This window comes from Pongo abelii, chromosome 5 (assembly GCF_028885655.2).
Source record: "Pongo abelii isolate AG06213 chromosome 5, NHGRI_mPonAbe1-v2.0_pri, whole genome shotgun sequence".
Classification (NCBI taxonomy): domain Eukaryota; kingdom Metazoa; phylum Chordata; class Mammalia; order Primates; family Hominidae; genus Pongo; species Pongo abelii.
Window position 1 is genome coordinate 41,676,222 of NC_071990.2, and position 14,870 is coordinate 41,691,091.

Sequence of the window (14,870 nt, forward strand, 5' to 3'; positions counted from 1 at the left end):
CTTGTCATCCAAAGAAAAGCCCACCATTTTGGGGGACCAGCCTCAGAGGAAGCCTCAGTCAGCCTCCTGTGTGAAGATCCCCAAGGTGGAGCTGAAGCTTCCTCCCAAGGCCAGGACCCAGGCCTCCCCTAAAGGATCCAGCACCTTCCAGGCCCAGCAACAGCTGGCCCCAATGACAATTTGGCCTCCAATTATTATCAAAACCCCCTCCAAGAGCTCACCTCTCAAAGGGCGACATGCACCCTCTGCCAAGGAGGCCTCCCGCTCCCCAGGTGCATGTGACCAGCCCTTACCCCACCTTTCTTCAAAATAAATATTTTTGTTAGATCAGCAATAGTCTACCTTTTTCTTCTGCCCCGAGAGAGAGAGGAAAGACACAATCTCAGGCACTTTCAGCTGTACTATTGCCTGACTGGATATTTGTGGATATTAAAGATTTAATTTTTTTTTTTTTTTTTTTTTTTTTTGGAAACCAACTCCTGCTCTGTCGCTAGGCTGGAGTGCAGTGGCGCCATCTCAGCTCACCGCAATCTCCACCTACTGGGTTCGAGCGATTCTCCTGCCTCAGCCTCCCAAGTAGCTGGGATTATAGGCATGCGCCACCACGCCCAGCTAATTTTTGTATTTTTCGTAGAAATGGGGTCTCACTGTGTTGGCCAGGATGATCTTGATCTCCTGACCTCGTGATCCACCCGCCTTGGCCTCCCAAAGTGCTGAGATTACAGGTGTGAGCCACCACGCCTGGCCAAGACTTAATTTTTTAATAATAAGCCTTTTCTTAGAAGAGTTTTTGATTTACAAAAAAATTGAGAAAATAGTACAGAGAGTTCCCATATACCCCCTGTACCTAGTGTCCTCTATTATTAACATCTTATATTGGGATAGTACATTCATTAGAATTAATAAACATTAATACATTACTGTTGTTATTATTATTATTAAAGTAAAGACGTGGGAGTCTCGCCATGTTGCCCAGGCTGGTCTTGAATTCCTGGCCTCCAGCCATCCTCTGACCTCGGCCTACCAAAGTGCTGGGATTACAGGCATGAGCCACCATGGCTGGCCTGATACATTAACTAAAACCCCTAGTGAATTCATATTTCCTTAGTTTTTACCTAATGTTCTTTTCTGATTCCAGGATCCCCTCCAGGATGCCACATTTAATCGTCATGTCTCCTTACACCCCACCCCCCCGCCCCTTACTGTGACAGTTTCTTAGATCTCCCTTGTTTTTGACGACCTTGACAGTTTCAAGGAGTACTGATCAGGTATTTTGAGGAATGTTTCTCTCTTGGAATTTGATGTTTTTCTCATGACTGGACTAGGGTTAAAAAAATGGGGAGGAAGGTCACAGAGATAAAGTGCCATTTGTATCACATCGTATATAGCAAGTTTTGTGACTGTTATGTTGCCCTTGATTACCTGGCGGGGATAGTGCTTCGGCAAGTAACTTATCAGATTTCTTCATTGCAAAGTTAGGCTTTCCCACCACCCTTCTCCTACTGTGCTCGTTGGAGGGAAGTCACTATGCACAGCCCACACAGAAGCCATGGGGAGTTACGTTCCTCCTCCGTGATGATAAAGTATCTCCATAAAAGATTTGGATTTCTTCCGCATGGGAGATTTCTCTCTTCTCCTCCATTTATTTATTTATTCAATTATTTATATCAGCATGGACTCGGGGATATTTATTTTATACTTTGGGTAATAATCCAATACTAGTATATTTATTTTTTTCACTCAGATTGTTCCAGTTTTGGCCATTGGGAGCTATTTCAGTTGGCTCCTGTGTTCCTTTGACATACCCCCATCAATGTGGGAGTTTTGTTTTGGCTTTTTGGTTTTGTTTTGTTTTGTTTTAAGCACTTTCATACTTTCTGGAACTATAAGACACTCCAAACTCCTCTTGTATATTTTCCTGCCCTAGTCTCAGATTCAGCCATTTCTCCAAGGAGCCCTGTTTCCTTTCCTTGGAACCTAGCTCTGGGTGCTAGGTGTGCAGTTACAGACTTAATTTTTGTATGTAATAAAGGTATTTAAGATATTTTGAGAAGTTCTTATCTTTTCCAGATGCATATAAAATGTTTATGGCTGAAATAATATAATGTCTGTGATTTGCTTCAAAAGAATACAGGGAGAGACAGAATATAGAAGACACAAAGGCTGGGCGCAGTGGCTCACACCTGTAACCCCAGTACTTGGGGAGGCTGAGGCGGGTGGATCACGAGGTCGGGAGTTCAAGACCAGCCTCGCCAACATGGTGAAACCCCATCTGTACTAGAAATACAAAAAAAAAATTAGCCGGGCGTGCTGCCACACGCCTGTAATCCCACCTACTTGGGAGGCTGAGGCAGGAGAATCGCTTGAACCCAAGAGGCAGAAGTTGCAGTGAGCCCACATCGTGCCATTGCACTCCAGCCTGGGCAACAGAGCGAGACTCTGTCTCAAAAAAAAAAAACAGAAGAAGAAACAAGATTGGTCATGAATTGCTCTATGTTGAGGCTGGGTGATGGGATGCATAGGGACTATGTATACTGTTCTGTCTACTTTAGTATATGCTTGAAATTTCTAGAGTAAAAATATTAAAACATTAAAACAAAACTCAGTCCCACTTACCTCCTCTAAAGGTGTTCTTGGTTGCTCACACGTTCTGGCAACTGCTCCTCATTCCTGCCGGACTCTTTTGTTCTTTCTTGGTCACACTGCTGCACTGAGGTTTCCGAGGCCTCTGCTTGCTGCCAGCCTGAAGACCAGGTATCTCCTCACAGTGGCACCACTGACCCTCCCCAAGCACCCACTCCATGCAGGGCGTTATAACAAGCGTTCATGATGCTGAGCCAAACAGCGCAGGTTTTGCCAGCTATTACAGTTATTGGTTTCTTTTTTTTTTTTTTGAGACGGAGTTTCACTCTTGTTGCCCAGGCTGCAGTGCAATGGCACTATCTCGACTCACCGCAACCTCTGCCTCCCAGGTTCAAGCGATTCTCCTTCCTCAGCCTCCCAAGTAGCTGGGATCACAGGCATGTGCCATCACACCTGGCTAACTTTGTATTTTTAGTAGAGATGGGGTTTCTCCATGTTGGTCAGGCTGGTCTCGAACTCCCAACCTCAGGTGATCTGCCCACCTCGGCCTCCCAAAGTGCTGGGATTACAGGCACGAGCCACCGCGCCCAGCCCTGGTTATTGGTTTCTTTAGGCACAAATTCTTCCTGACATTTTCTCTTTTGAGATTTTTTTTCAGTGTTCTGTGAAACCTACTCTTCCTAAGGCTAGGCTAAATGTGTAAGAGAATGTTTCTCAAAATGCACCCCAGTGGCCCCAGCATTAGAATCCCCTCTAGTTCCCATTGAAAATGCAGACTCTGGGTCCCTGATTCTCTAGTTACTGAACCTGCAGGTCTAAGGTGGGGCTCTGGGCTCTGGTTTGTAATGAGCTCCATATCTCCCTTCCTGGGGAGGAGGAAGTCCTTGAAGCTCATCTCTCGAAGCTGAGGGTTCTTGGCTATGAAGAAAGATGATGGTCATTGTCTTATATATTTATCTATTTATTTATTTTTAGAGACAGGATCTGGCCCTGTTGCCCAGGCCAGAGTACAATGGTGCAATCGCAGCTCACTGCAGCCTGGAACTTAAGCAATCAGGCAATCAGTGGGGTGAACCATCATGCCTGGCTAAATTTTTAAATTTTTTTTTTTCAGAGATGGGGTCTTGCTATGTTGCCCAGGCTGATCTCAAACTCTTGGGCTCAAGTGATCCTCCTCCTTTAGGCCTCCCAAAATGTTGAGATTATAGGCATGAGCCACGGCGCCCGGCCAGCCTTTGCCTTTTTAATCTCTCCCTGTTTCTCCTTCTCTGCCCCATTTTGTCCTGTGTGTTTCTGCCCCCTGGCAATCTCTCTCTTGTCCCTTGGCCTGCCTCTGGCCATGGCTTGTTTTGTGGCTTGGGCAGAAGGTGCTGTATCAGGCAGGGTCACGACAGGAAACCAAATTTACCCCCAACTGGTTCAAGTGAAGAGACCTAAAGACATATTTCTAGAGTTAAGGGGAGGAACTAGGGATATTGAGGCACCAGAGACTAACAACACTGGATGCCATGATCACCCTGAGAGACAAAGGAAGCAAAAGTAATGTATGCGACCAGTGAGGGCTGGGGCCTGGGAGAGGGGCTGCCTGCAGGAGCTGCAGTCTTGGAGAGACCTGGGGCTGAGCCTCTCCTCCCTCTCTCCCACCCCAGTTGCTTATTCACATTGGCCAAACCCAAAAACAAGCCAGAGGGCTCGGCCTCCCTCGGCTTACAGCAGAATGGAGACGGGTAAGGAGCAGACTGGGCTGGAGGTGAGGGGCAAATGGGATAATGGGCACATTGGGTGTGCTTCTCAAGTCCTGACTGAGCAGACCCTTTGGTCACCAACCTCCAGGGCAGGCTCCCAGGCTGATCCTAAGCCCTCCAGAGAACCAGCGTCTGAGGAGCTGAGTAAGGTCTTGGCCCTATTCTTTACTCTCAGGGCTATACACTTCTTAAAGCCCAAGTGAGAGGGTGCCGTGACTCCCTGTTCTCCCTCTGCTCCCAGGAAATCTCTGCTTTGCTAGTATTTCAGTGAGGATTAGGTTTTTGCAAGTGTCAGAAAATCTAAGATAACAGTTACTTATAAAAGATGAAAGTTTATTTCTCTGACACATGCAGAAATTTCATATATGGGAAGCTCAAAGCAGGGTGGGCAGATTCACAGTCATCAGAATTCCAGGCTCCTTCTGTTATTTTGCCCTGTCTTCCTCAGTACATAGCTTCCACCTCATGATTCAAGAGGGCTGCTAACACTCCGGCTATCAGATCTACGTTCCAGTCAGCAGCAAAAAGGAACCTTGAAAGATTCTCCTTCCATTTAAGATTCCCTGGAAGCCCTACATTCTTCCATTGACATGTCATGAGCCAAAACCCTGTCTCATAGCCATGCCTAGCTACAGAGGAGGCCAGAGAATACAGTCTTTATTCTGAGTGAGAACACGCACAGCAGAAGAATTAGTGATTCTGTTACTAACGAAGATGAAGAGAATGGATACTGGGGTTGGCTAGCAGTTGCTGCCGCAACTGGAATGGTTGGTACTGCAGGATTTGGGGTGTTGAGGAAGCAGGGGGAGAGGGTATATGTAGCAAAGGGTTTAAGGCAAAGGAAGAAACACAACTCAACCTCTCACCCTCTACTCCCTCGGGGAGCCTCTCCCAGGAAGTCTTCCCCATAGCTGCAGCTAGAGAGAGCTTTCCTTCCTGCCATTGAACTTGCAGCCACAGCACTCAATCATGACATGCTCTGCAGAAACCACCTCTGTATGGTCAAGACCTACAGTCATTTTCCTGTCCTTGACTTTCTGCCCTTCTCAGCAGCATTAGTCATGTTTGGAGGTGCCCCCTGAAACCATCTCCTCTCCTAGCTCCCATGGCCCCCTGCCAGCCCCTCCTACCTCCCAGCCCCACACACTCCTCGCTTGTTGTTGCTGGCCTCTCCTTGCTATAGTTCTAGGTCTTCCTCCTGGCCCAGGCTGAACCCTTTGTTTCTCTCTCTCTCTCTCTTTTCTTTTTGTAGAGATAGGGGTCTCACTATGTTGCCCAGGCTGGTCCCAAACTCCTGGCCTGTGGTGATCCTCCCACCTCGGCCTTCCAAAGTGCTGGGATTACAGAAGTGAGCCACCTTGCCAGTCTGTTCCCGATACACACCTTCCCCAGGTGGTCTCATCCATGACCACGGATTTAAAGACTCCATATGGCTCCAGACACTAAGATTTTATCTCCAGCCCTAATCTTCTCGCCCGACTCATTTCTCCAGCTGTTCACCTCCCACCAAAGCAGCGTTCTGGTGTTCCTCCCTCATGCTTCCCCCTCGGGAAATGGCACCACATTCGCCAAAACACTCCAGCCCAAAGCTAAGGTGTCCTCTTCAATTCCTCCCTTCTCCTCGCCCCTCATCTCCAACCCATTAGCCAGTCCTGCTTGGTCAAATCCATATATATATATATAGATAGATAGATAGATAGATAGATAATTTTTTTTTAGACAGGGCTGACAGCACACAACATGGCCTCTAGTCTCCTGCCACCTCTCCCACTTCCTGACTTGCCACTCTCCCCTCATTTCCTGCAATCATTGCCTCACCAGGGTTTGGGTTTGTTTTTTGTTTTTTTTCCAGTTCTGCAAACAGGCCAAGATCTCTCCTGCCTCACTGGCTCTAGCCCTACATCTTCTGCCCCTCTGCCTGTCAGGCTGTTCCCAACCCTTTATCTTTTTTGTGAGATAGTCTCACTCTGTCACCCAGGCTAGAGTGCAGTGGCATAACCTTGGCTCACTGCAACCTCCACCTCCTGGGTTCAAGGGATTCTCATACCTCAGCCACCCAAGTTGCTGGGATTATAGGCGCATGCCTCCATACCTGGCTAATTTTTGTATTTTTGGTAAAGATGGGGTTTCGCCATGTTGGCCAGGCTGGTCTTAAACTCCTGACCTCAGGTGATTCGCCCGCCTCAGCCTCCCAAATTGCTGGGGTTACAGGTGTGAGCCACTGCACCTGGCCTATTCCCAGCCCTTTCTCATCCTGTAGAGCTCACATCTACATGGCATCCTCCTGGGTGGCCACCCAGCTCAGTCAGCCCTTTGTTAATTTTCTTCATTTTGCTTAGAGTTACTTGCCATTATTTTTGCAGTGTTTTTTCATGTCCACTGACTTTCTTTCTGTCTGTGTCACTTTATTAGAATATAAACATGATGAAAACAGGCCATCTCCCCTGGTACAATTGGTCCAACATAGGCCTTGACCCATAGAAGGTGTTTAAAAAATGTATCGGATCAATGATGAACCTTTCTCTATCTTCCGTCATGCCTAACTGATTGCCAAGGAAACCACTGGAACTCAGTGAAGATGCTGCTGACTATTTAATTATCATCTCCAGCCATGCCCTGCACAAACCCAGAGTTCTTCAGAGTCCCTAGCATCAGGAGTGCTGGGTGCTATCCCACCCAGAAACTCTGCCTCCTCTCTTCCTTCTGCATTCCCCAGTGCCCACACGAGCTCTCACTAGCCAACAAGCCTGGGATACAGCATCATTTCTAAAGCACCTACTACCTACCGGGTACAGCTTGTCCTCACAACCAACTGCAGAGGATAGATTAGCAAAAGACAAGATTCTTTTCCAAATGAGAAACCATGCCCCAGAGAGACTAAATAATTTGCCCAGGACCACAGTAGTGAGTGGTAAGGTGGGATTCAAATCCAGGGCTGTCTGATCCAGTTAAATTACACCAAGCCACCAACAGGGGTTGTGAGAAAGGCTTTGAACCCTCCCTCCCTGTAGTATGCCCACCCCTTCCTTGATACCCTTCTTGCCCTTCTACCCTGGGGTTCTGCCAGGAGCAGGAGGTAAGGAACAGGGCCTCAAAAGTCAGAAAGTCTGGGAGGGTAAGGGCAAGGTGTGTGTTGGTGGGAGGATGCGGGGTTTGGTCTTGGGCAGGGACAGAGCCCTGGCTTCCAGTCGGCAGTGGTGAAGGGAGAAGATGGACAGAGAGGTTGATGGGAAGATGTGACCACCCCAAATTCTGAATGCCTCTGTCTTCTTTGTCTATTACAGGGCTACGCTCAGAAGGTTGGAAATTTGGGGCAAGGAAGGGAGGTAACCATTTCCTGTCCCTGACCTGCCTGCCTACAGTCCCCTCACCTGACAGGGCTCATAAGGGCTGAGGCATGTGTGGTAAGAGGGAAAGAGGAGGGGCGGTATGGGAAGGGGGTGCATCAGTGCCCCCCATAGACAAATAGGGGCTTGCCTGGGGATGTGGTTCTATCAGTCTTTGGAAGAGAAGGAAAGGTGAGAGGGGCCTCAGCCAGGAAGGAGGGAAGGAGGGGGGTGAGCAAGCGTCAGGGTGAGAAGCCTGGAGGTGGGGAGGGCACAGGCCCTGGTCTGACTGGTCAAGGCAGAGCAGGGCCTGAGAGGGAGAACCGTCAGCAGAAATGGCTCCCCTCCCTCCTCCCCCTCAGAGTCCAGCCCTGGCCTCCTATCCCCACCCCTACCCAGCCCAGGAAGAGGAGTGGGAAAAGGCCCTGTCACTAGGAGACCCTTTGTACTGCCAGCTTTTGGCTTTTTGCAGGGGAACAAGCCCCTCTCTAATCCGCAGCCTTCAACTCCTAGGCCTAATTAATAGGAATTTGCCCCCCTACTTGGGCCTCAGGCCTGCAGGGCAGGGACTGTAGGAGGAAAGGAAGTGGGGAGGTATGGGCATCCCCACAGGGGCCACCCTGAGGGTTAGCTGGGGCTGGGGGTAGACCTTACCCCAAACCTCAGGTCCTGGCCCCAGCCCAGCCTGGGAGGGGAGCAATGAAAACAGAGTACGCAGGTCAAAGGGCAAGGCCAGGCTGGTCCCTGGTATTCCTCAGAGCCTTCCAGGCTGCTGGGCACCTCCCCTGCCCATGGGTGAGTTTGCCACCCCACCCCAACACCCGCTCTGTGCTCCCCTCTCCTTCCAGCATGCACCAGGGGAAAGACCATGGAGCTCAGAAAACAGTTCATATCCCAACCTTGCTTCTCAGTAGCTGTGTGGACCTGGGCAAGCTGCCGAGCCTCTCAGAGCCTGTTTCCCACTCTAAAACGTCGTCTCTAAAAGTCATAGACCTAGAAGCCAAACTGACCTCGTGATGTATTAGTGAGGACCCAAGGACAAAATGGCTGGGAGGCCAAAAGCATCTCTCAGGCAGTCTCTACAGGACTCTTCCAGGTCTCGGAAGCCCGAGCGAGCTTCCTGGAGGAGGTGGCTGGGGAAAGTGGAGGAGCCGGTAGGGGTCGCTGTGCGTGCGCGCGCCCGTCCAGGAACTCGCCGGGGCTGTGGGGAGGGGGCGCCGGCCTGGAGAGGACAATGTACAGTCTGTGTTCTAACACCCACCCACTCCAAACGCACACTTCCCACCCCGTCTCTTGTCCCTCCCAGCCCCGGGGCTAGACCCTGAGGGCTCGGGCCGCACCTCACGCGTCTCTCCACCCCCAAGGCCCCTCCTGACCCACCCCAGGGCGGGCTGGTCTCCCCTTGGGGGGCCGGGGGCCAAGAATGGGCGCGTCAACTGGGGCAAATTAACACGTAGGAAAACACCCCAGCACCTGGAGAAACAGGAGCTGGGGCTGGGGGAGGGCGGCCAGAGCCTTGGAAGTCAGAACCCGAAAGGAGCGATAATTCACCCGAGTGTCCCGCGGCCTCCCGCCTGCCCCCTACCCCCGCCTCGCAGCCTCTGGTTTCAAAGGCGGACAAACAGCGCACTGTGCTTGGCCGCGGCTCCCTCGCTAAATCTTCCTGTCTTCAAGTTCTTGTAACTTGAGCCGGCAGAGCTGACCCTCCCTCGGAGGCCTGAAGGGTACGAGAAGGGGAGGGCTGGGGGGGAGGGGAAGCGGGAGGGTGGGGGTAAGAGCAGGAGGGAGGTGCGGGGAGAGGGTTCTGACCATCCCGTTGGGACCTCAGCCCTCACCCATTCCTCCCGATCTGGGCAGCCTCTGGGCCCCAACTCCAGCCAGCCGACCCCTTTCCTCCACTTTCGGGGGTCTCTCTGGGACAGATGTGGCTTTAGAGGAAGCATTTGCAAAGTGGCAGCTTTGGGGCGGGTTTGGGATTCTGGAAGCTTCTGAGCATAGTGTGAGTGTGTGCGAGGGGCTGGGGGAAGGCCCAGCATGTGGAAAAGTCATTTTCGTGCTTGAGTTGGGAGCAGACAGAAATCAGGGGAGACGAGGGAGTCCTCGCTTTCGGAGGGGGTGTAAAGTAAACTAACCAGGGAGGAGCCTCCCACAGCCACTCTGGTCTGAGACAGCGCCTGCCCAGAATCCCTCTCCACAGCTCTTCTAACAACTGAGGATCCCTGGGGCCAGCGTGAGTGGGAGTGGAGGAAGGAGTCCAGGAAATCCCTGGAGATCCGCAGCCTGGGATGGCCCCTGTTGAGATTTTCAATGGGGGAGTCCTCCTCCCTCCCTGGGCTGCTTCCAGGCCTAGGGTGGAAGCAGAATCTCAAAGCACATGGGAGCTCAAGGCTTCCAGGGAGGGCAGAGGACATTTAATTAAGAAGGAGCCAAGACCTCTTAAGAGGTCAAGATTTTATTGGTGGGGGCACGGGCAGGGCTAGAGCTAGTTGAATCCGGGTAAGAGAGTGAGTGAGATTTGAGGGTAAAGAAAGAGTCATGGGAGGTGGGGTTAGGGTGGATGTGGAGTTGGAGTTAGGATTCAAGGTAGGGAAATGTGTTGGTACAAGGCATAATGGTAAGTATGGAGTTCATTCTATTAGCGATCAACAAATATTAATCGAGGACCTCCCATATACCAGGCTCTGTTCTACTTGCTGGAAGTAACATATAACAATGAGTACAACACGAAACTCTGCCCCCTCAGAGGTGACATGCCGCTGGTGGAAGCAGATAATAAAGTAAATGGGAGAATAAATTGTATGTCAATGCTATAGAGACAAAGCTGGGAAGGGGGTTAGGGAGTAATAGGGCACGCATTGCAATTTTAAAGATGGGCTCGCTGAGAAGGTGACATCTGAGTCAAAACCTCAAGGGGTTTGGGAAGCCAGCCGAGTAAATATCTTGGTGAAGAGCATTCTAAGCAGAGGGAACAGCAAATACAAAATCCCTGGCGTGTGTAAGTACGCCCAGCTCGTTCAAGGAACAGCTAAAAGATTAGTGTAGCTGGGAAGAGGGGGGAGGAGAGTAGGGAGGAGAGAAGAGGCCAGAGTGGTGATGGGCTGAGAGCGGGGTTGGATTAGAATCAGAGCAGAGGTCTGCACTAGCTCTGTCTCCCCTCTCTGAGTGTTGGGGAAACTGAAGGCACATAGGCAGAGGCCTGCATAGAGGACTTGGATAGAGGTGGGAGACCAGAGTGGAGACAAATGAAAACAGGTCCACCTGGAGAACTCCAGGCAAGGAGGTGCCCTCGAGGCCTACTATTGGGCCAGGGCACCTGACCTCAAGACTTTTCCCTGTCTCATCAATGTCTCCCCCTCCAAAGCACGAGACACCACTTCACTTGGAGCTCATCTTCAAAACTTTGTCATCCATCCCCCACAATTTGTTTGCTAATAAAAAGATTGGGGGGGTGGGCTGTCTCTTTTCCTCTCCATCGCCTCCTCCCAATCATCGCCAGTGTTCTCCTTCCCTTCTCTCTCCTGCCCGCTCCCTCTCCCTTTCGCTCCCTGAGAGCTGATGCAGTTAATTGGAGCGTCTTGAAAGTGCACATTAACACACAGAGAGCCAAGGAGACGTCTTGGCAGCGAAATATCATTATCACTTCTTGAGCTCCAGCCAAAATCCCCTCGCGGTCAAAACACAATTCTTTAAACTAAACAATTAAAGATTTGTGCAAGTGTGGCTGCCATGAGGTATCAGGCTGGGAGCGGCTGCCCCTGCCAGTGTCAGCAGAAGTTAGCAACCTGCTCCATGCTCGGAGCCAGGTGATGGGCCCAGAAGGAGGAAAAACAGCAGGTCCACAGCGGCGGCCTGGAGACCAGAACAATCTGCCCCTGTCTCCAAACCAGGACAGCCACGGGTTTGAGATCCTGGGGGAAAAAACATGGCAGGCCCATCAAAGCTCACCCAACCTCCTCAATCCCCATGGAGAGCTGGGGTTCAACATCGATCTTATAGTCACTCTGGACTTAGTCAGTATGGGGCCCAGTCCCTTGCAGAAGCCCATGGATTTGGAAATGGCAGACCCAAACCTTTTCATTCCCTGCTCCTACCAGCATATTTTCAGAAACCCCATGCCTGGAATAAGAATCATGGGGTGCCACTGCACCCCAAGCTCATGCCTGCCTTCTCCAGCTCAGAGCTCTGACGCAGTTGCACACGCTTAGACACAGGGCCATGCATACCACATGGCCTGAGTTTGGAGCAGAGAGGTGCTGGGGCTGCCACTCCAGCCCTGCCCTGTATGGGAGTTTCCACCTGCACAGACCTCAGTGAGGACCCCACCCATGTATGGTCATGGGGCAAATCCTACTGATGCACTGCCAAGTTAATGTGGTGTCCCTGAGCAAGTCCCTGGCACTGCCGAGTTAATGTGGTGACCCTGAGCAAGTCCCTGACTCTCTCAATTTCAGTTCTCATGTTCATACCACACAATTTGGGCTTTTTTTTTTTTTTTTTCGTCTTGAGACAGGATCTCACTATGTTGCCCAGTCTGGTCTTGAACTCCTGGGCTCAAGCAATCCTCTCACCTCAGCATCCAGAGTAGCCGGGGCTACTCTGAACTAGCCCCAGTAGTGGGCATGCACTATAGGTTCATGCCACCACACCTGGCTTGATTTTGAAGATTCCTTTCCATTCAAAAGTGTTGCTGGGCACAGTGGCTCACATCTGTAATCCCAGCACTTTGGGAGGCCGAGGCGGGTGGATCACCTGAAGCCAGGAGTTCAAGACCGGCCTGGCCAACATGGTGAAACCCTGTTTCTACTAAAAATACAAAAAATTAGCCAGGTGTAGGGGTGAGTGCTTGTAATCCCAGCTACTCAGGAGGCTGAGGCGGGAGAATCACTTGAACCCGGGAGGTGGAGGTTGCAGTGAGCCAAGATCGTGCTATTGCACTCCAGCCTGGGCAACAAGAACAAAACTCCATCTCAAAAACAAATAATAAGAAATAAAGAAAAAAAAGTGTCATGGACCTGTGATTGTACGTACCAAGTTCAAGGGCTGTGGATGTATTTTGGGCAACGGGCTCAGAAAGCCTTCTCCTGTCACACCTGAAAAAATTCCCTTAGGCTGTGCATTTCAGCAAACCAATTCAATCAAAGACACCCACTATGCCCTGCTAAGGGAAGTTGGGGATACCAGGGAAGGGTCCCTCTGTCTCCAGCTGTTTTGGAGTGTCTCTCTCGGAGCAGCCAAGGAAACCTGAGTCTGGTGGAGCAAAGACTCTGGAGCCAGACAGCGTGGGTTCAATCTCAGCTCCCACTCACTAGCTGTGTGACCTTTGGCAAGATGCTTACCTCTCTGTGCCTCAGACGTCCCATCTGTAAAGTGGGGCTAACAATAGTACCCACCTCATGAGGTTGATATGAAGATTAAATGAATTAAAATATGGAAACCAGAACAGTGCCCAGCCCATAGCAGGCACTCAATGAATAGTCGCTATTATTATTTCTGCAGCTTTTCTAGTGGGTATCTATAGCAGTTGTCTCCAAAGATGACCTCAACATTAATCACACCTCCTCAAATATATACTCTTGTGTAGGACTGACCCCTCTCATGTCAAATCTGGGACAGCCCAGGGTAACCAATAGAATGTGGCAAAAGTGGCACTGTGTGATTTTTTTTTTTTTTTTTTTTTTTTTTTTTTGGGACAGAATCTCACTCTGTCGCCCAAGCTGGAGTGCAGTGGCACAATCTCAGCTCAGTGCAACCTCCACCTCCCAGGTTCAAGCGATTCTCTTGCCTCAGCCTCCTGAATAGCAGGGACTACTGGCGCCCGCCACCACACCCAGCTAATTTTTTGTATTTTTAGTAAAGACAGGGTTTCACCCTGTTAGCCAGGATGGTCTCGATCTCCTGACCTCGTGATCCACCCATCTTGGCCTCCCAAAGTGCTGGGATTACAGGCATGAGCCATCGCGCCCGGCCAGACACTGTGTGACTTCTAATGTTAGACCTTGCAGCTTCTGCCTGGGTCTCTTGATAGGGTCCCTGTCACACACCATATAGGAAGTCCAACTCGCCATAGCCCAGCGTGCTGTGAGGAAGCTCAAGCTAGCCATGTGGAGGGGCCAGGAGGAAAGAGAAAGAGATGCTTGGCCAAGCACCCAGCTGTTCCATCTACCCCAGCTAAAAGGCTAGGTATGTTAGTGAAGAAGACAGCCTGGACATCCCACCCAATCCAGCCTTCAAGCAACTCCAGTCCAGCTACTACCTGGGAACCAGGTGAGATACCCCAAGCAAGAACTGCCTAGCTGGAACAAGTCAACCCACAGAACTATGAGAGTTAATAATAAATTTTTTGTTTTAAGCAACTAAGTTTTGAGGTGGTTTGTTCCTCAGCAATGGGCATTAAAGTCAGGGCAAGTCAGAGTTGGGAGGGGCTTTGGTGATCCTACTTTGAATCTAATCCTGATCAGATCATGATGTCACTCTCCTTCTCTTAACCTCACAGTGGCCTTCTATCAAATTTTGAATAAAATCTAAAGTCCTCTCAGGCCTGCCAGGTCTTACATGCTCTGTGCTCCACTCCCTCCTCAGACCTCATCTCCTACCACTTTTTTCTTCCCTTCTCCTACTGCAAGCGCTCTGGCCTCCTTGCCCTTTCTTGAACATGCTGAATGGGCTCTTGCCTCAGGGCCTTTGCACAGGCTCCTCCCTCTGCCTGGAGTGTTTTTCCTCCTTATTTTACCACAGCTAACTCCTTCACTTTCTTCAGATCCCTGCTTCATGCCACCTTTTAGGGGTCCTTTCCTGAAATAGTGCTCCTCACCCTTCCATTATCCCTTTCTCTCACCTTACCCTGATTTATTTTTTCTCAAGTTACTCATTGCTACCTGACATTATATTACACATTTATTTATGCATGTATTGGTTGCCTTTAAGCTTCCATGAGATCAGGACTTTTTTTTTTTTTTTTTTTTCTTGAGACAGAGTCTGGCTCTGTTGCCCAGGCTGAAGTACAATGATGTGATCTCAGCTTACTGCAACCTCTGCCTTCCGGGTTCAAGCAATTCTCCTGTCTCAGCCTCCCCAGTAGCTGGGATTACAGGCATGCACCACCATGCCCAGCTAATGTTTTGTATTTTTAGTAGAAATGGGGTTTCACTATGTTGGCCAGGCTGGTCTCGAACTCCTGACCTCAGGTGATCCATCTGCCTCAGCCTCCCAAAGTGCT

At 50.2% G+C, this 14,870-nt stretch overlaps 1 long non-coding RNA gene across 1 annotated transcript; it reads left to right on the forward strand.

The window, feature by feature from the left end:
• The first annotated feature begins 4,904 nt into the window (after positions 1 to 4,904).
• Positions 4,905 to 14,009, forward strand: LOC134761615 (uncharacterized). Its single transcript, XR_010140524.1, has 3 exons — positions 4,905 to 5,095; positions 7,613 to 7,732; positions 13,703 to 14,009. It is a non-coding gene; the product is annotated as an uncharacterized LOC134761615 (long non-coding RNA).
• Positions 14,010 to 14,870: the final 861 nt, after the last annotated feature.